We start from the raw sequence: 20419 nt of genomic DNA, 5'->3' as shown, positions 1-20419 counted from the left end.
AAACTTCACTAAAAAAAGGATGGGTTTGCCTGGCTGAGAGAGACTGCATCTGAGCTGAAGGGGGGTATGCAAGCAAGAGCATGGCATGCCCTGAAGGACGGGGCCAGCTGTGACCATGGCCAGGCGGGAAGGGTGTGGCCAGCAAGCTAGAGAGGCGGGCTGACCCATCGCCCTGCTGGCCACAGAGGGATGGCACTGCTTGATGTGTCTGAAGATTCGAAACAAGCACCAGATACGGAGCACTGTAGCAAGTCTGGGTGCAGATGGTGACATAGGCAGGGAGAATGTTCTAGAAGGGTCTAGAGGCACTAGCAGGAACGACTACAATAATGAAGAGGCTGGAAGGAGTTTGGACGACTGAATCCTTCCCAATCCCTTATGTGTCTTACACTAGAAAATTATTGGCATCTCCTTTTTTTTTTTTAACACAATATGAGAAAAAGAAATGCAAAAACACATAACACACACACACACACACACACACACACACACACACACACACAAAGATTACAAGATTAAGCCACTTGTCCAAGATCAGATGGTTCATGTTTTGTTCAAGCAAGCTTGCAGTTAAGTTCCTGGCTTTGCAGGCAAGGCTCTCAGGCTTTTAGCAGCTCGTCTCCACCAGTGCATGTATGCATATATGCATATACGTGTGTTCATGTGTGTGTACCCATGTACACATGCGCATATGTGTGTGTAGAGAGAGCACTAAATTTCTCCTCGGACATTGATAACCCACAATCACCTGCCTTTTCCTATGCTTCCTCTCTTCTTCCCTTCCCTAGGACCTCTCTGTTAAAAAAACTCAGTGAGGGCTGGAGAGATGGCTTAGCTGTTAAGCACTTGCCTGTGAAGCCTAAGGACCCCAGTTCGAGGCTCGGTTCCCCAGGTCCCACGTTAGCCAGATGCACAAGGGGGCGCACGCGTCTGGAGTTCGTTTGCAGAGGCTGGAAGCCCTGGCGCGCCCATTCTCTCTCTCTCCCTCTATCTGTCTTTCTCTCTGTGTCTGTCGCTCTCAAATAAATAAATAAATAATTTAAAAAAAAAAAAACAACTCACTGAGGTGTTATCAAAATGGCAGTGGTAGCCCCAAGTACTTTTGTATTTTTAAGCCACTATGAACAGATGATTGTGCCAAACTGAGTTATAGAAGAGACCACACGGTAATACGTTTTAGAAGAAACTTTAGACAGCCTGACATGAATTGAGTTTTAGTTAGTATACCATGACGTGGTATGTTATAGATGACCTTGCTAAGTATTCTTTTATAAATCCATAGCTGACACAATTAGGTGTCTTTTCAGCATCCTCTCTACCACCCTCACTTCCCTAACAGAGAGGATTTTTAAAAAATTGTTTATTTTTATTTAATTATTTGAGAGTGACAGAGAGGAGGAGAGAGAGAGGAGAGAGAGGAGAGAGGGAGAGAACGGGCACTCCAGGGCTTCCAGCCACTGCAAACGAACTCCAGACGCATGTGCCCCCTTGTGCATCTGGCTAACGTGGATCCTAGGGAATCGAGCCTCGAACCGGGGTCCTCAGGCATCACAGGAAAGCGCTTAACTGCTAAGCCATCTCTCTAGCCCCAGAGAGGATTTTTTTGTTTAGAGGAATACCCTACTTCAAGTAGCCTTAAATTCAAAGGGAGCAGTTCTATGTTCCTCCATAAGGGAAAGTCTTGACTGGTCCAAACTAATCATTATTGTTTCCATAGCTATGAGCAGGTGACAAGGGAGATGCTCAATGAGACATGGGTAGATATACAGGGAACCTTCTGGAAATCGTTTGCTCTCTCCTAAGGAAACTTAGGTCTGTCAGCGTAAGCTACTTTAACACCATACCTTACACTGGGTAGTTGATAAGTTACACAAATTTATTATTTACTGTTCCGGATGCTATAAAGTCCCAGATCAAGGTGCCAGGAGGTCCAGAGCCTAGTCTGCATGTGTGATACCTCTATGAGTCCTTATTTGGTGGAGGGGCCTAAGGGATTCCCCATGCCTCCTTCATAAACACATTCATCTCGCCCGTGATGGCTCTACACCCTCATGGCTTCATTACTTACATAAGACCCCATCTTCCGGTGTCATTCCCTTGGCCATTAAATTCCAACATATGAACTGGGGAGAGGACATCCAATTCACAGTACGCCACTCTTGTTTCTCATGTCACACTGGAGTGCGTGTCTATAACTGGTGCAACCACCCTGTGGCCATGAATAGAGCAGGTTACACATGCAGTGATGGCCTAACAGAAAGACGCAGTGATCTGGGGTGACCGTGATGTGATCCCAGAAACTGTGGGTGACCTCTGGACCCTGTGTGGCATGTGGCACAACTCCTGCATTTTTACATGTGTCATTTTAAACATTGTGATTAAAAAAAAAATCATTTTAAATGTAATGTGCATTTGGGGGCATTAAAAACATCCACATTGTTGTACCTTTAGGACTTTAACGCCCCAAAACTGTAACCCTGTTCCCACTAAACAGCTCCCTTCTCCCAACTACCGGCAGCCACCATTCCATTTTCTGATTCTGAATTTTTTTTTTGTTGTTCATTTTTATTTATTTATATGAGAGTGACAGAGAGAGAAAGAGACAAATAGAGAGAGAGTGAGAATGGGCGCGCCACGGCATCCAGCCTCTGCAAACGAACTCCAGACGCATGCGCCCCCTTGTGCATCTGGCTAACGTGGGTCCTGGGGAATGGAGCCTCGAACCGGGGTCCTTAGGCTTCACAGGCAAGCGCTTAACCACTAAGCCATCTCTCCAGCCCTGATTCTGACTTTTGACTAGTAAGGAACCTTAGAGGAATCAGATGGAATCCGGGTCTCTGACTTACTGTCTGGGAATTTGTTGTTGTTGTTGTTGTTTCGGTTTTCCAACCAAACAGTCTCGCTGTGGCCCAGGCTGACCTGGAATTCACTATGTAGTCTTGGGTGACCTCGAACTCAGAGCAGTCTTCCTACATCTGCCCCCGGAGTGCTGGGATTAAAGGCGTGCGCCATCATGCCCGGCTTCTGTCTGGAAATTTTAAGCGAAAGGGAGAAGCTAACAGCCAGACCCATTTGCTTTGTCCCCCAGCTGTTCTGGAAGGGACTCCAGCCAATCCCTGCTTTAAAGCCCACCTCTGTCCCTACAGAGCTGCTTCGTGACTGACTGAGGAGGCCAGGGTGAAAGATAGTGTGAGAAGGTTGAAGATAGGAGTCAGAGACACTGGGAGTGAATGTCTGTCTCGAGAAAACAAAGCAAAATAAAAACAAAAGAGCCTGCCTTCCAAGTGTGCCTTTTCAAGGTGAGATCTAGACCCAACCTCACAGCGCACGGAAATGTGCATTTGGGGTGTGGTGAAGACATCTCTTTGGGTGAGCCCCATGTAGCTGCCAGTGGCAGGAGGCGTGCAAAAGCAGTTTTGGAGACCAATTCCTCGCCATCTACTTGACAAAAATGTTCCTATCTACAGGCTAAGGCCCAGAGTGACTGTTGCCCTCCGGCACCCCAGCTGGACAGAAGGGAAGCAGACTCGGGTTTTGCTTGTGGGAGGGAAGAGAGAGGGAGCAAGAGCCACTAACCACAGAACAGCTTTCTGATAAATGTATATATGGTGGAGGGACAAGAAGGAGATAAAAGATTAAAAATGTAATAGAAGATTTGCTTACAGTTCTTGGAATGGTAATTAAATTTATTTATAGTTATAGGAAATTTGGGGAAGGAAGGAAAAGCAATTTAAATTCAGAGTTTTCACAGGGCAGCTGCAAATGGCTTGCTTTAACAACGCCTTAGGAGGTTAACAGACAGGCAGGGAGGTCGGACCGAAGTGCATATGATAAGTGACAAGTGTTAACATGGCAAATCATGTATTTAAAATTACTCTCAGCTTTATCAAATGTTTCCTCTCGAAAATAAACTATCCTGCAAGGAAAGGTTAACAGAGAAAAGAGTGTTAGTCGGGTGTTCCCGTGAAGGCTAGCAAGAGGAGGAGAGAGCTCTGTAATATAAGAGAGGTGGTGATAAATATAAATAGGTTGGTATGTTATTCATGGTGAGGAAACAAAAGTATTCCAAACTTACGCTGCACTATGAGGAATAATAAGAAAGTGTTCCTTTTTCTGTCATTCTTCCTACTTTCTTTTAGCAAAGCCGCTTCCTCATTAGCCTCCCAGATGGGAAAAGAGGGCAGAGCAGTGAACGCTGGTTAGCTAACATCTCCCTCCAGAGCCGTGACTGTCTGCACATCAGTAAGAGGAAGTCACAGGATCCTCTGGGAGCTCCTGTCCACTGTTTCTCTTGCCCGCTGTCTTGGTCTATTCCTGCTGTTATAATGGAATCCAGAGATGAAGTAAGTGAACAAGAATAGTGGTTTATTTAACTCCTTTGGAAAGTTCAAGAATGAGGGGGCACATGACGTGATGAAATTCATCATATGGCAAAATAACTCACAAGACAGACAGCTTGTATGTATAAACATAGCTTGCATGTATGTGTATATGTATGTATAAATTAAAATTTTGTTTTGTTTTGTTTTTCAAGGTAGTGTCTCGCTCTAGCCCAGGCTGACCTGGAATCACTATGTAGTCTCAAACTCATGGCGATCCTCCTACCTCTGCCTCCCGAGTGCTGGGATTAAAGGCGTGCGCCACCACGCCCGGTTTATTTAAATTTTTTGAGACAGGGTCTCATGTAGCCTAGGCTGGCCTTGAACTTCTGATATTTCTACCCCCACCTCCCTAGTGCTGGAATCACATGACTGTGCCACCACACTGAGTTTTGTTTTTTTTAAGAGAGCTCACATCCATAATAAAGCTACTCCTGTGATAACCATGCCTCTCCCAAGACAATCACATTAATCTATTCATGAAGACAGAGCTTCTGGACTTACCAAACCTCTTAAGGATCCCACTCCTTTATAATACCATCACAGTGGCAATTTAATTTAACATGAGTCTTGGGGGGGCCATTTAAACTATCGTCGCTGGTCTCCAAGTCTCACAGGCTTCTCTGTCACCTTGCATGGGGGGTGAGGGAAGGAACAAAATGGGCAGGTAAGCAAAGTAAAGGCATGTTCACAAGCCAGCCTAACTGATAGCACAAGCTACCATCCTTTAGTGAGGGTCATGGGCTTGTCTCCATCTTTCCCCCTGTGCTCCTCATCTTACTGGACCCAAACTTCAAGTGCTTAGATAGAACAATAGAGACAGTTTCATTAAAATCAGAAACATCTCAGAGTTCCCTGTTTTGACTGGTTATTAATAATTCCCAGATAGGGGACCTAATGAAATTACAAAGATTTTGCACCGCAAAGGACACAGTGAAAAAAACAAAGAGGCAACCTACAGAATGGGAAAAAATCTTCGCCAGCTATATATCTGATAGAGGATTAATATCTAGGATATACAAAGAACTCAAAAAGTTAAATAATAAGGAATCAAACAAGCCAATCAAAAAATGGGCTATGGAGCTAAATAGAGAGTTCTCAAAGGAAGAAATACGAATGGCATATAAGCATCTAAAAAAATGTTCTACGTCACTAGTCATCAGGGAAATGCAGATTAAAACTACATTGAGATTCCATCTCACTCCTGTCAGATTGGCCACCATCATGAAAACAAATGATCATAAATGTTGGCGGGGATGTGGAAAAAAAGGAACCCTTCTTCACTGCTGGTGGGAATGCAATCTGGTCCAGCCATTGTGGAAAACAGTGTGGAGGTTCCTAAAACAGCTAGAGATTGATTTACCATATGACCCAGCTATAGCGCTCCTAGGCATATATCCAAAGGACTCATCTCATTTCCTTAGAAGTACATGCTCAACCATATTTATTGCTGCTCAATTTATAATAGCTGGGAAATGGAACCAGCCTAGATGTCCCTCAACAGATGAGTGGATAATGAAGATGTGGTACATTTATACAATGGAGTTCTACTCAGCGGTAAAGAAAAATGAAGTTATGAAATTTGCAGAAAAATGGATGGACCTGGAAAGTATTATACTAAGTCAGGTAACCCAGACCCAGAAAGCCAAGTGCCACATGTTCTCTCTCATATGTGGATCCTAGCTACAGATGACTGGGCTTCTGCGTGAGAATGAAAATACTTAGTAGCAGAGGCCAGTAAGTTGAAAAGGAGACATAAAGGGTGGAGAAAGGAAGGGAGGAGGATACTTAATAGGTTGATATTGTATATATGTAATTACAATGATTGTAATGGGGAGGTAATATGATGGAGAATGGAATTTCAAACGGGAAAGTGTGGGGGTGGGGAGGGAGGGAATTACCATGGGATATATTTTATAATTATGAAAAATGTTAATAAAAATTAAAAAAAAAAAAATTCCCAGATAGGGCTGGAGAGATGGCTTAGCGGTTAAGCGCTTGCCTGTGAAGCCTAAGGACCCCGGTTCGAGGCTCGGTTCCCCAGGTCCCACGTTAGCCAGATGCACAAGGGGGCGCACGCGTCTGGAGTTCGTTTGCAGAGGCTGGAAGCCCTGGCGTGCCCATTCTCTCTCTCTCCCTCTATCTGTCTTTCTCTCTATGTCTGTTGCTCTCAAATAAATAAAAAATGAACAAAAAAAATTAAAAAAAAAAAATTCCCAGATAAACTGTTCAACACAACGGATGCAACCAGTAAACAAAACGATTGTTCCCAGTTAAGAAAAAAATATTCCCTAAAATAATCTATATATCCCAATAAAATAAATGGTTTTGCTATAGGGAGGATTATCGGACAAACTGACACTAAATTTCACAGGAATGAAAAAAATGAACAAGCAAGAGTATCAAGAAAAAATCTATAAAACCGATGAGGGAGAACTAGACAGGCCAAGCTGTTAAAACATATTACAAAGCTACAACAAGAAAGCAGACTGGTGCTAGCGTGTGAGTAGACTTAACTCTAGAAGCACACACAAGGTACTGTTTGGAAGCCTGTTTGTAATAGCAAAACGGGAAACAACCGAAATGGTCCTGACTACAACACTGGTTGAAACCATTATTGTTCTTCTAGGCAGTGCTATGGAACAATCCTCAAGATCTGGTGGTCAGGGCTGGAGAGATGGCTTAGCGGTTAAGCGCTTGCCTGTGAAGCCTAAGGACCCCGGTTCGAGGCTCGATTCCCCAGGACCCACGTTAGCCAGATGCACAAGGGGGCGCATGCATCTGGAGTTCGTTTGCAGTGGCTAGAAGCCCTGGCATGCCCATTCTGCTCTCTCTCTCTCTCAATCTCTCTGCCTCTTTCTCTCTCTGTCTGTTGCTCTCAAATAAATAAATAAAACTAAAAAATAAAAAAAATAAATAATAAAAAAAAAGATCAGTGGGCAGGGGCTGGGAGGAACCCACCTGTGGTTCTTAGCTGCCAGACTGTCAATATCATCAATGCATACCTGCTTCTGGGAAGAGCCTATCCCAGTGGACTCTGCCCTATCCCTGTACTGCCTCCACCTGGCTGAAGTTGACATCTGACAACATGAAGCAGCAGATTTTTTTTTTTTTTATTACTTATGTACACAGTAACGTTGGTACCATCATTAGCCTCCTCCCTGTCTTCCCTCCTTCTGCTGGGACGTTCCTCATTGGGGAATATGGGTCATGCATTGTGGGACTAACCATCACTTATGGGTAAGAGGCAATGACTCTGTGCAGAATGACCCAACGTGTGGCTCTAACATTCTTTCTGCCTCCCCGCCCCCCAACCTCTTCCACTAATTTCCCTGATCCATGTTGGGTTCATTTTAGGTCCGAGAAGCAGTAGATTTACAAGCTGGCCAAGACAGACCTTACTCCCTCACAAATAGCTGTGATCCTGGGGGACTCCACATGGTTTTGCACAAGTATGTTTTGTGACAGGCAATGCAATTGAGAATCCTTAAGTCCAAAGGACTTGCTTCTGATCTTCCACCATTGAATTGAGAAAGTATTTGCTGTTCACAAGCATCTTGAGAGGAACATGGAAGATAAGGATGCTAAATTCTGTCTGATTCTCAGAGAGATGAATTCATGGATTGGCTCATTGCTAGAACACCAAGCCAATCCTCTCCTATCCACTGGACTTACAAGCCATCCACAGCCACAGTGGCATAAATGTATCTCTTATGTACGTGACCCAGTAAACTCACTTTAAATAATAACAATAGCAGAGTACTACATTCAAAGACATGCGTGAACCTTTTAAAATATAACATTGATTAAAAAATTTTAAAGGACACAAAATATATACAGCATGATGCCATTACTATAAAGTTTCAAAACAGGCGAAACCAAACTTTACCATTTGGAGATACAGTCAGATGAGGCAAAACTATAGAGAAAAATCAAGAAAATAAAAATACAAACATGCCAGGTGTGGCGGCGCACGCCTTTAATCCCAGAGCTCGGGAGGCAGAGGTAGGAGGATCACCGTGAGTTCGGGGCCACCCTGAGACTCCTTAGTGAATTTCAGGTCAGCCTGGGCTAGAGTTGAGACCCTACCTCAGAAAACCAAAAATAAATAAATAAAATAAAAAAATAAAATCACCAGCATGAAGATAGTGGTCCCTTCTGTAAGTGGATGCTGGGTGAGGAGAAGACAGGAGGATCTGGAGTACTGGGGCCTCCGATTCCCTGCACACAGGTGTAGCCTTTGTAGTTATGTATTAACCGCAGTAGATACTTTTGCGTCATCATGACAAAATACTGGATAGAGGAACTGAAGGGAGGAAGGATTATTTTGGCTCACAGTTTAAGAGGCTCTCAGCTCCTCATGGTGGGGCAGGTATGGTAGAAAGTAGCAATTCAGCCTCTGGGCATTTATTTACAACATCACAGGGCTGGGAAAATGGCTCAGTGGGTAAAGCACTTGCCACACACGCGGGAGAAAATGCATTCAGATTTCAGAACCCACGTAAAGCCATCTTCAGGTGCTAACAAGAGACACTGCTTCAAACAAGGTGGAAAGTAAGGACCATATACATGCAAACCCACATAACCCTCCCTCCCCACCCACACTGTTTAAATAAAAACAAAAGAACATTAGGCTGGAGAGACGGCTTAGTGGTTAAGGAAGGCCAAATGAGCCAATGGGTGCAATAGTGCCACATCTGTTATGGGGAAAACCAACTGCCCTCTAGTTCCTTTGTTTTTTTCTGCGGGGGAGGGGTCTTTTTGCGATGTTTGTCTTTTAATTTTCAGTGCTGAGGACTGAACCCGGGGCCTTGCGCTTGCTAGACTCATCCACTGAGCTAAGTCCCCAACCCCTCAACTGCCCTCCAATTGGACTGGAGGCCCGCTCCATGGGAAAGGATACATCCCTGATACTGAAAACCTACAACAGGGGCAGTCATTTTCTGCTGTCTGGCTAAATGTATATACTATGTTCACCAAACTGCCCAGTAAGCACTTCTCTCAACGTTCATACCCATACGTTAATGCTGCTCTCACTTTTCGTTAGAGAAGCTTCTCTTTTCAGATGTCAGTGACCTTGGGATGACTCAGAAGGCACCAGGGTGCTGAGAAGAAGTGACAGAGGAGTGCTTGGCACTGAAATATCTCTATCACACCTTCCAAGCCTCAGGGTCCATTGCAGAAGAGGTGGAGGAAAGAATGTAAGAGCCAAAGGAAGGGTAGGACTCCTTACAACGTGCTCCCCCCAGACACAAAATGGCCTGGATATCCATGGCCTCACAGTGCCTGACACTACCTACACCAGACCATTGTAAGAGGAGGAAAAGATCATGACATCAAAATAAAAGAGAGACTGATTGAGATGGGGAGGGGATATGATGAAGAATGGAATTTCAAAGGGTAAAGTGTATGTGGGTGGGGGGGATCACCATGGGATATTGTTTACAATTATGGAAGTTGTCAGTAAAAAAAAAAAAAAGTAAGAAAGAAAAGTAAAGAAGAGGTACTGCTTCAAACAAGGTAGAAAGTGAGGACCATGTACATGCATACCCACTCAGCCCCCCCACACACCATTTAAATAAAAATAGAAGAACAATGGGCTGGAGTGATGGCTTAGGGGTTAAGGCATTTGTCTGCAAAGTCTAAGGACCCAGGTTCTATTCCCTAGTACCCACATAAGCCAGATGCACATGCTGGTACATATATCTGGAGGTTGCTTGCAGTGGCTAGAGATCCTGACATGTCCATTCTCTCCCCCCCCCCCTTTCTCTTTCTTTCTTTCCTTCTTTCTTTCTTTCTTTCTTTCTTTCTTTCTTTCTTTCTTTCTTTCCTTCCTTCTTTCTCTCTCTCTCTCTCTCCTTCTAATAAATAAATAATATTTTTTAAATACAATAACATGACAAAACAGCTGAACAATAATAATCATGATAAATGGTCAACTCAACTTAAAAAAAAAAAAAACTACAGCTGTCACATTAGACTTGTAAAATCTACATATGCACTGACTCAAAATAGAACCCAAGGGCTGGAGAGATGGCTTATCAGTTAAGGTGTTTGCCTGCAAAGCCAAAGGATCCCAGTTCAATTTTCCAGGACCCACGTAAGCCAGATGCACAAGGGGAAGCATGCATCTGGAGTTTCTTTACAGTGGCTGGAGGCCCTGGTGCATTCTCTCTCTCAAACAAATAAATAAATAAAATATTTTTTTAAAAAAATAGAACCCAAACCAAAATTATAGATATATTGAAACCAAGTGTGTGTCAAAAAGTATATTGAACAAATATTACTCAAGATAACCACATCAGACAAATTATAATTGAACTCAGGAAACACAAATAAGAGGCATAATATTGCATAATAGAAAGGCCAGTTCTCAAATAAATATGGCTCACACCCCTTATCTGAAATGCTTGGGACCAGAAGTGTTTCAGACTTCAATTTTTTTTTTTTCAGATCCTGGAATGTTAACATATGTGTAATGAGATATCTCAGAGATAGAACCTAAGTCTAAAAGTGAAATTCATTGTTTCTTATGGACCTTACAGGCTGGAGGTTACTGATGGAGTATTTCCAGGGCACATATTCTTTCTCTGTGACCTACCAAAGTCAGGTTTGAACTTTCCACATCATGTTGGCATTTTAAAAGGTTTAGAGATGATTTGATGTACCTAATAATTTATATTTGTGGATTTGAGATGCTCAGCTTGAATAATTTTTATTGAAGTGGATAAGTTAATTGACATTCACCTCAAAAATATATGAAATTAAAACCCAACAGTCATTTTAAAAATACATAATTTAGGAGCTGGAGAGATGGTTCAGTGATTAAGGCACTAGCCTGCAAAGCCTAAGGATCTGAGTTCGATTCCACAGTACCTATGTAATGCCAGATGTACAAGGTGGCACATGTGTCTGGAGTTTGTGTTTGCAGTGGCTGGAGGCCCTGACGTGCCCATTCTCTATCTGCCTCTCTCTCTCTCTCTCTCTCTCTCTCTCTCTCTCTCTCTCAAATAAATTTTAAAAAATACAAAATTTGATGGCTGCAGAGATGGCTTAGCAGTTAAGGCACTTGCCTGAGAAGCCTAAGGACCCAGGTTCAATTACCCAGATCCCACATAAGCCAGATGCACATAGTGGCTCATGCATCTGGAGGTCATTTGCAGTGGCTAGAGGCACTGCCATGCCCATTCTCTCTTCCTCGCTCTCTAATAAATAAAAATAAAATATAAAAGATACAGACTTTGAGGAAGTTTTAGTTACTTCTATCAGATTAACTGGTCAAATGGAAAACAGAATATACAAATAATAGTATTTAGTGGCAAAGGGGAACATATTATAAATGCAAAAGAAATTTACAAGTCATTAAGTAATTTGTATATAACTTTATGCCATTAAAATTGAAAACTTAGATAAATGGAAAATCATCAAAACTAACTCAAGGAAAATTGATCATTTAAGGGATATAAAATCATTTTCAAATAAAGGAAATTAATACTGATTAAGAACATCTTCTAAGTAAACTACCAGAGAATGGAAAATTATTGTATAAAGTTAGTTTAACCTTGGTAATAAATCTGGTACAAATGGTAGAGGAAAAATAGAAAATCATATGATGGTGTTACTTGTGAACATGGATGTAAAATAAAATACTAACTCAAATGAAATTCAGAATTGGTTAAAACAGGCTGTGGAGATGGCTTAGCAGTTAAAGGCACAGTTTGCAAAGTCTGTGTGTCCATGCTTGATTCCCTAGTGCCCACATAGAGCCAGATGCACAATGTGGTACACGTGTCTGGAGTTTGTTTGCAGTGAAAAGGGACCCTAGGGCACCAGTTCTTCCCACCATGCAAGTAAATAAAGCATATTTTAAAAATATTCTTCTATTAATCTTTTTTAACACTTTTTAAAATTTATTTATTTGAAGGAGAGAGAGAGAGAGAATGGGCATGCCAGGGCCTCCAGCCACTACAAATGAATTACAGATGCATGTACCACCTTGTGCATCTGGTTTATGTGGGTCCTGGAGAATCTAACCCAGGTCCTTTGGCTTTGCAGGCAAGCACCTTAACCACTAAGCCATCTCTCTAGCCCAGTTAAAAAAAAAAATTTAAAAAAGAATTGCTTAAAACCAGAAACATATTGTGTGAGAAGGATATGCATGAAGGTATCACTCACGAGAATAAGATATAGCATTGCATCCAGGCGTGATGGCACATGCCTTTAATCCAAGCACTCAGGAGGAGAGGTAAGAGGATTGCCATGAGTTCAAGACCACCCTGAAACTACATAGTGAATTCCAGGTCAGCCTGAGCTAGAGTGAGACCCTACTTCAAAAAACAAAACAAAAAAAAAAAAAAACCAAAAAAAAAGATATAGCAGTGCAATTAATCACTCACTAGATTAAAGGAGGGAAATTAAAAAAAAAAACAAACAAAACAGCATCATCCAGGTATATGCAAAGCATATGTGATAAATACTACACTGACATACTTATTAACTAGAAATCTCATAAGCAATATCATCTAAAAATATTACAATGATATCTTATCTGATGTTCAAGTATCAGCAGGACGTTTTAAAGTCAAGAATAAGCAATGAAGGCAAGAAATGTAGTTCAATGGAGGAATACTTGTTTAGCATGTGTAAGGCCCTGAGTTCAATCTCCAGCATTACACGAAAACAAAAAGTCACAGCGAGATGGTATGGCAGCACACAACTTTTTTTTTAAAATTTTTTAAAAATTATTTATTTATTTATTTGAGAGCGACAGACACAGAGAGAAAGACAGATAGAGGGAGAGAGAGAGAATGGGCGCGCCAGGGCTTCCAGCCTCTGCAAACGAACTCCAGACGCGTGCGCCCCCTTGTGCATCTGGCTAACGTGGGACCTGGGGAACCGAGCCTCGAACCGGGGTCCTTAGGCTTCACAGGCAAGCACTTAACCGCTAAGCCATCTCACCAGCCCAAAGCACACACCTTTAATCTCAGCACACGGGATGCAGAAGAAGGAAGATCATCATGAGTTCAAGGCCATCCTGAGGATACATAGTGAATTCCAGGTCAGCCTAGGCTAGAGCCAGACCCTACCTCAAAAAAAGGGGGGTGCTGGAGAGGTAGCTTAGCAGTTAAGGCGCTTGCCTGTGAAGCCAAAGGACTCACATTCAACTCTCCAGATCCCACATAAGCCAGACACACGGTGACAAGCATGCAAGGTTGCACGTGTGCACAAGGGGGCGCATGTGTCTGGAGTTCAATTACAGTGGCTAGAGATCCTGTTGTACCAATTCTTTCTCTCTCACTCTTGTATTAAAAGAAAAGGGGGGCTGGAGAGATGGCTTAGCGGTTAAGCACTTGCCTGCGAAACCTAAGGACACAGGTTCAAGGCTCGATTCCCCAGGACCTATGTTAGCCAGATGCACGCGTCTGGACTTCGTTTGCAGTGGCTGGAAGCTCTGGTGCTCCCATTCTCTTTCTCTCTCTCTCTCTCTCTCTCTCTCTCTTCCTCTTTCTCTCTCTGTCACTCTCAAATAAATAAATGAAAACAAACAAAAAAAAATTAAAAGTACAAAAGAAAAAGAAAAGGGGAGGCAGTCTATTGGGCTTGCCAGCATTTGGGAGGATGAGGCAGAAGTTTTGTCAGTTCCAGGCCAACCTGATCTACATAGCAAGACTCAGTCTACCTCCAAAAATGAACAAGACATAAATCATTATTGTTCTTCTTAAACAGTATTATACAGGCGATCATAGAGAATGCGGTAATATTAGGAACAAAATAAGCTTAGAAAGAGAGAAAACATTTTATTTGTAGACCTCATAATTATCTACATAGAAAATCTAAAAATCAAACTCTAAGTCAAAGCATTTAGCTGCAGATAGCACCAATACATAAAATTATTAGCAATTTCTAGACACAGATAATAGCCTATTAACAGTGAAGACTTAATATTTGATAGAATTCCAAAGTTTGAGTGGTATTTATTCACAATATTTAATCTGATTCTAAGATTTATAAGTATGTAGGAAACCAAGATAAGACTGAAAAAGAAAAAGAAAAAGGATTTGCTCTGAAAGCTATCAAGACATATTATGAGGTTGGCTGCATTCACCAAACACCAGTTTGTCAAGCAGCCAATTCAATGAATGCCCAGTTTGCCAAAAGCCAATTTTCCAAAAGTCAATTTGCTGAAGGATTAATTCCACAAATGACTGATTCACAGAAAATGTGTTTTAAGAAATATTCTTGACATTTACTTATTCTTAGGTATTCTTAGAATCCTAAGCAAGAATATATCTAACATTATAAGTATCATCAAAGATATAGTCAAGACATACTTCAGACCTATTCTTTTTTTTAAATTTTGTTAAGGCATTTTTAAAAGATTTATTTTTATTTATTTATTTGAGACAGAGAGAAGGAGAGGAGAGAAAGAGTGATATTGGGCACACCAGGGTCTGTAGCCACTGCAAATGAACTCCAGAAGCAAGTGCCATCATGTGCATCTGGCTTATGTGGGACCTGGAGAATCAAACCTGAGTCCTTTGGCTTTACAGGCAAGCACCTTAACCGCTAAGCCATCTGTACAGCCCCAGACTTATTCTTTATGAATATAATTAATGACTTCAAAGTAAAAAGTCCCACTAACATATCCTTATAGGCAATGTATACAAGATCAAATATACACATGAGCAATTAAATATTTCATATTGAATATTAAGTGTTGCTGAGGCCAGGGGTGGTGGTGCATGCCTTTAATCCCAGTACTCGGAGGCAGAGGATTGCCATGAGTTCGAGGTCACCCTGAGACTACATAGTGAATTCCAGGTCAGCCTGAGCTAGAGTGAAACCCTACCTTTGCTCTAAGAAAAATATAATTTACAATATGCAACATGATTATATGTGATTATAGTCTCAAGAATATTTTCATATTTTAATCTATTCAAAAAGGCTATTTCTTTAAAATTTTTTTTGGTGTGTCTATGTGTGCACATGTGTTCATGTCTGTGAATGCAAGTACATATGTGCCACAGCGTTCATGTGGAGGTAAAAAGCCAGCTGGTGTCAGTTTTGCCTGAGGCAAGATCGCTTTTTGTTCGTGGCAGCATTTTCCATATGAGCTTCAGGGAGATTCTCCTGTCTCCACCTCCCATCTTGACTCAAGCTAGGATTAGAGGTACTTAGTCTACTGCATCCAGTTCTGTGTGTGTTATGGGGACATGAACTCAGGTACTCAGATTTGCCCAGCGAACATGTTATCTACTGAGCCATTTCCCCAGCCCTTATTTCTTTTAAATTTTTTATAAATTCAAACATATGATAAGTTTAGCAACTTGGACTTTAGGTAGAGTAGCTTACAAACTGGTTTTCGCAGATGCAAATGACTGTACATTATGAAATTCAGTTCATAGAATTTGTCTAGGCAAGGTCAATGGTAGAGAGTAAGTTGATTGGGGCTGGAAGGGGCTGAGAAGAGTGGGAACTATGTCCAGAGGGCATGAAGGAGGGTCCCAGGGTGTTGAAATAGTCTAAAGCCAAGTTGTGATGATGGCACAAGTGTATAAATTTATAAATGCACACTTATGATGAGTAAAATAAAAGTATAACTGGATAAAGCTCTTAAAGTGGAAAATGATTTTCTTCTTCACATGGACGTGTCTCAGCCAGACCAGTGTTTACTACGTGTGGACGTGTCACACTCAGACTAGTATTTAGGTGGTGTGCCAAAGTCAGGATTTTTATTTACCTACTTACTTCTCTATTTTAAGATGAGTCTCACTTTGCAGCCCATGCTGGTCTGCAACTCAAGCTGCTTTTGAACTTGCCTCTTGTCTCAGCCTCCTCAATGCTGAGATTACAGGTAAGAGCCTCCATACCTGGCCAAATTCAAACTTTAGAACATTGAAAATGGACAAAATCTTGAGAGAAGCCACTTCAAGGGATATGCATCAGTTAGGATAAATGTGAAATCCAACCTTTTCACAAACCATTCTAGAAGAGAACAGAGTGAAATAGAGAAAAACCAAGGGGAGCCCTCACCAACCCAGAATTCTGTATCCTGCCCAGGACATTTGTTTCCAAGTACATTTGTAGTCAGATCCATGTGTTGCTAGTTGAACTGCCATGCTAAATGCAATGTTAAAATATTAAAATAAGCTTTCAGAAAAAAAGGAAACATGAAGAAAGGAAGCACATAAAAGCAGAATAAGTCAAAATAAAAGCAAAACCTTTCTTTTTATTTATAACTGAGCTAATAAATAATTTTCTCAAAATGACAGTGATATATTCAATTATACACATGTATGAATCTAACATGCTATGTATGTGTGTGTGTAAAATGAAATGAATGACAGCAATGACACAAGGGAAGCAAAGTGGTATTTAAAGTCAGGCTGGGGCTGGAGAGATGGCTTAGCGGTTAAGCGCTTGCCTGTGAAGCCTAAGGACCCCGGTTCAAGGCTCGGTTCCCCAGGTCCCACGTTAGCCAGATGCACAAGGGGGCGCACGCGTCTGGAGTTCGTTTGCAGAGGCTGGAAGCCCTGGCGCGCCCCTTCTCTCTCTCTCCCTCTGTCTTTCTCTCTGTGTCTGTCGCTCTCAAATAAATAAATAAATAAAAATTAAAAAATAAATAAATAAATAAAATAAAGTCAGGCTGTAGTCTACGGCCATACCACCTTGAACACACCTATCTCATCTGATCTTGGAAGCTAAGCAGGGTCAGGCCTGGTTAGTACTTGGATGGGAGACCGCCTGGGCATACCGGCTGCTGTAGGCTTTAAACTTAATTTCTTTTCCATTTGTACAGGGGTAATGCATGGTATTAAACATATGAGGTCTTATCTACATGGGTTTGGTTACAGAAACTAATAAAGTATTCTCTAAATTAAAAAAGTGGACTTTAGTTAGTTGTAAATGTATATTGAAAACTATAGGGTCACTACTAAGGAAGTATAAAAGGAACTAGGATTAATAAGCTTAAAAATAGAGATAAATGGGACTCTATAAAATGCTCAACTAAGGGCTGGAGAGATGGGTTAGCGGTTAAGCACTTGCCTGTGAAGCCTAAGGACCCCAGTTCAAGGCTCAATTCCCCAGGACCCACGTTAGCCAGATGCACAAGGGGGTGCACGCATCTGGAGTTTGTTTGCAGTGGCCGGAGGCCCTGGGTCGCCCATTCTCTCTTTCTGTCTCTCTCTGCCTCTTTCTCGCTCTGTCTGTTGCTCTCAAATAAATAAATAAAAATAAACAAAAAAATTTTTAAATGCCCTATTAAAACCATAAAAGGCAGAAAAAGTATGAAAGACCAATATTAGGAGCAAAGAATAAAGGCAGCAAATACAAACCAGAAACTCAGATATTTTTTATATCAACAATTATCTGTAATGCCAATGGCCTAAGTATGCTAATTAAAAAGCAAAAGTTGTCAGTGTAGATAATAATAATGACCTAAGACCCAATTATATGTTGTCAATAAGAAACCTATTTCAAATATAATGCAGCACATATAGATAAACATGAATGAATGGAGAAAACTATATCATGCTAATACTAAGCAAGGAAAGTAAGTATAGCTATAACAATTTCATAAAAGGCAAACTTCAGCGCAATAGAAGTAACGAGAACTGTAGAATACAGAGGGATATAATGATATCAACTCTAATTATTATTAGCAATAAAATATTAGTAATATTGTGCATGAAGTCTTAAGTTTGGATCTCCAGTGCTTCACAAAAAAGAAAAATAAATTCCTGGGACTCATAAGGGATTTCAGCAGCAAGACTGTAAAATACAAAGGTAATATACACATTTCAATTGCTTTCCTATAAACCAGTAACCAACAAGTGAAATTTGAATTTAAAGATACATTAGCATTTATATTAGCACCTCCAAAAATGATACATGATAGGGATAAATCTAAGAAAACATGCACAGTGGGAAAAACCATAAGTCTGATTAAAAATATAAAAGAGAAACCGAATAATAAATACATCAACTCTGACAACTGAGGACTTTCAATCAAGCTACATTAATAAGACAATGTAGAAGTTGTGGTGGGTTGGGGAGACAATAGGTTAATAGGACATAATACAGAGTCCTGAAATAGTCCCACAGAGAGCTGGGACTGTTGTGCCCTCTTGTAATCCCAGCACTCGGTAAGTAATGGCAGGAGGATTCCAAGTTCAAAGTCATGTTGCAAATTCCAGGCCAATGTAGGCTACAGAGTGAGACTACTTTCAACAGAACCCAAAAGAAAGAAAAGGGGAAAATGAAGATTAAAAAAAATGTACTCGTTTTCGACAAACAAGGAGAACAATGAATTCCAGGTCAGCCTGGGCTAGAGTGAGACCTTACCTCGAAAAACCAAAAAAAAAAAAAAAAAAAAATTTGTACTGATACCTTCCACCACCAACTCTTCCATCCAGAACAGCTCATCACAGGCAAGGAAGATGCTGCCAATAACTATGCCCATGGGTGGGCACTAACTACACAATTAGCAAGGAGATCTTTGAACTCATCTTAGGCTGAATTCATAAACTGACTGTCTAATGCACACACCTTAGGGGCCTCTTGGTTTTCCACAGCATGGAAGGGGGTATGGGCTCTGGTTCAGGTGTCACCTCCTTACCAATCAAATGTCTATTTGATTATGACAAGTAGCCCAGTCTGGATTTCTCCATTTAACCAGCACCCCCTCCAGGTTCTCACTGCTCTAGCTGAGCCCTACAATTCTGTTCTCACTACTCACACCACCCTGGAGCATGCTGACTGTGGCTTCACTGTAGACAACGAGGCTGTCTCTGAAATCTATTGTAGAAACCTCAGTATTGAGCTCCCCACCTACATTAACCTGAACTGCCTTGTTAGCTAAGTAGTGTTGCCCGTCACTGCTTCCCTCAGATTGGATGGAGCCCTGGAGGTTGATCTGATAGAATTTCTGACCAACCTGGCGCCCTTACCTGGAAATCCATTTGCCTCTGGCCTCCTAAACCTCTATTATCTCTGCTAAGAAAGCCTATCCTGAACAGTTTTCTGTAGCAGCCATTTCCAATGCCTGCTTTGAACCAGTTAACCACACGGTGAAATGTGACCGTTGCCATGGTAATTCTCTGCCTGTTGTCCCACGGTGACATGGTCTCCAAGGATGTCAGTGCTGCCATTGCTACCATCAAGACCAAGCAGAGCATCCAGTTTGTGGACTGGTGCCCCACTGGCTTCAAGGTTGGTATTAATTACTAACCTCCCACAATGGTACCTGGCTAAGATATACTGGTGAGCTGTATGCATACCATGACCATTGCTGAGGCCTGGGCATACCTGCACAGCAAGTATGATCTGATGTATGCCAAGCATGCCTTTGTGCACTGGTATGCGGGTGAGGATATGGAGGAAGGAGAATTTTTTCTAAGGCCTTGGAGGACATGGCGGCCTTAGAAAAGGATGAGGAGGAGGTCGGTGCGGATTCTTTTGGAGGAGAGGGTAAAGAAGAAGGAGAGGAATACTGGTCATCCATTTCTTTTAGCTGTGTAGCCCGCCACACTCCCAGAACCTCAGATGCAACATTAGCAGACAGCCATTAATGTTTTCTGATAATCTTCACTCTGATCATGTCTTTATTGGCGTGGATCTACAAGATTTTCCCATGATGTCTCAAAGAAAGTGTATTAAGAATAGCAAACACAGGCTGGAGAGATGGCTTGGCGGTTAAGGCACTTGCCTGAGAAGCCTGAGGACCCATGTTCCACTCTCCAGATCCCATGCAAGCCAGATGCGCAAAGGTGAGGCAAGCACAAGGTCACACATTCCCACTAGATGGCACAAGATCTGGAGTTCAATTTCAGTGGCTGAGGCCCTGATGTGCTAATTCTCTCTCTCTCAAATAAAAAAAAAATTAAAAATAAAAAAGAATAGCAGATACTACAGAGAACTCACCAAGAGAGCCTGGATTTCAATCTGGTGTGGCTGTGTGAGATTTTGAGTGTGTCTTCCTGGTGATAGGCATGAATACATTTTATTAAAGTTATGAACATACTTTCCACTGAATGTGT

The 20419-nt window shown here is 41.7% G+C and overlaps 3 pseudogenes; all 3 read left to right on the top strand.

Moving 5' to 3' along the window:
- LOC123455765 overlaps nucleotides 1–8081 on the top strand; it is a 43470-nt pseudogene extending 35389 nt beyond the window's left edge.
- Nucleotides 8082–17030: 8949 nt separating this feature from the next.
- Nucleotides 17031–17148, top strand: LOC123455847 (annotated as a pseudogene).
- Nucleotides 17149–18759: 1611 nt separating this feature from the next.
- On the top strand, nucleotides 18760–19951 carry LOC105944120 (annotated as a pseudogene).
- Nucleotides 19952–20419: the final 468 nt, after the last annotated feature.

This window comes from Jaculus jaculus, chromosome 18 (genome assembly GCF_020740685.1).
Source record: "Jaculus jaculus isolate mJacJac1 chromosome 18, mJacJac1.mat.Y.cur, whole genome shotgun sequence".
Lineage (NCBI taxonomy): Eukaryota > Metazoa > Chordata > Mammalia > Rodentia > Dipodidae > Jaculus > Jaculus jaculus.
Note: the sequence above shows the minus strand (reverse complement) of the source record. Positions and strands in the feature narration are given on the sequence as shown.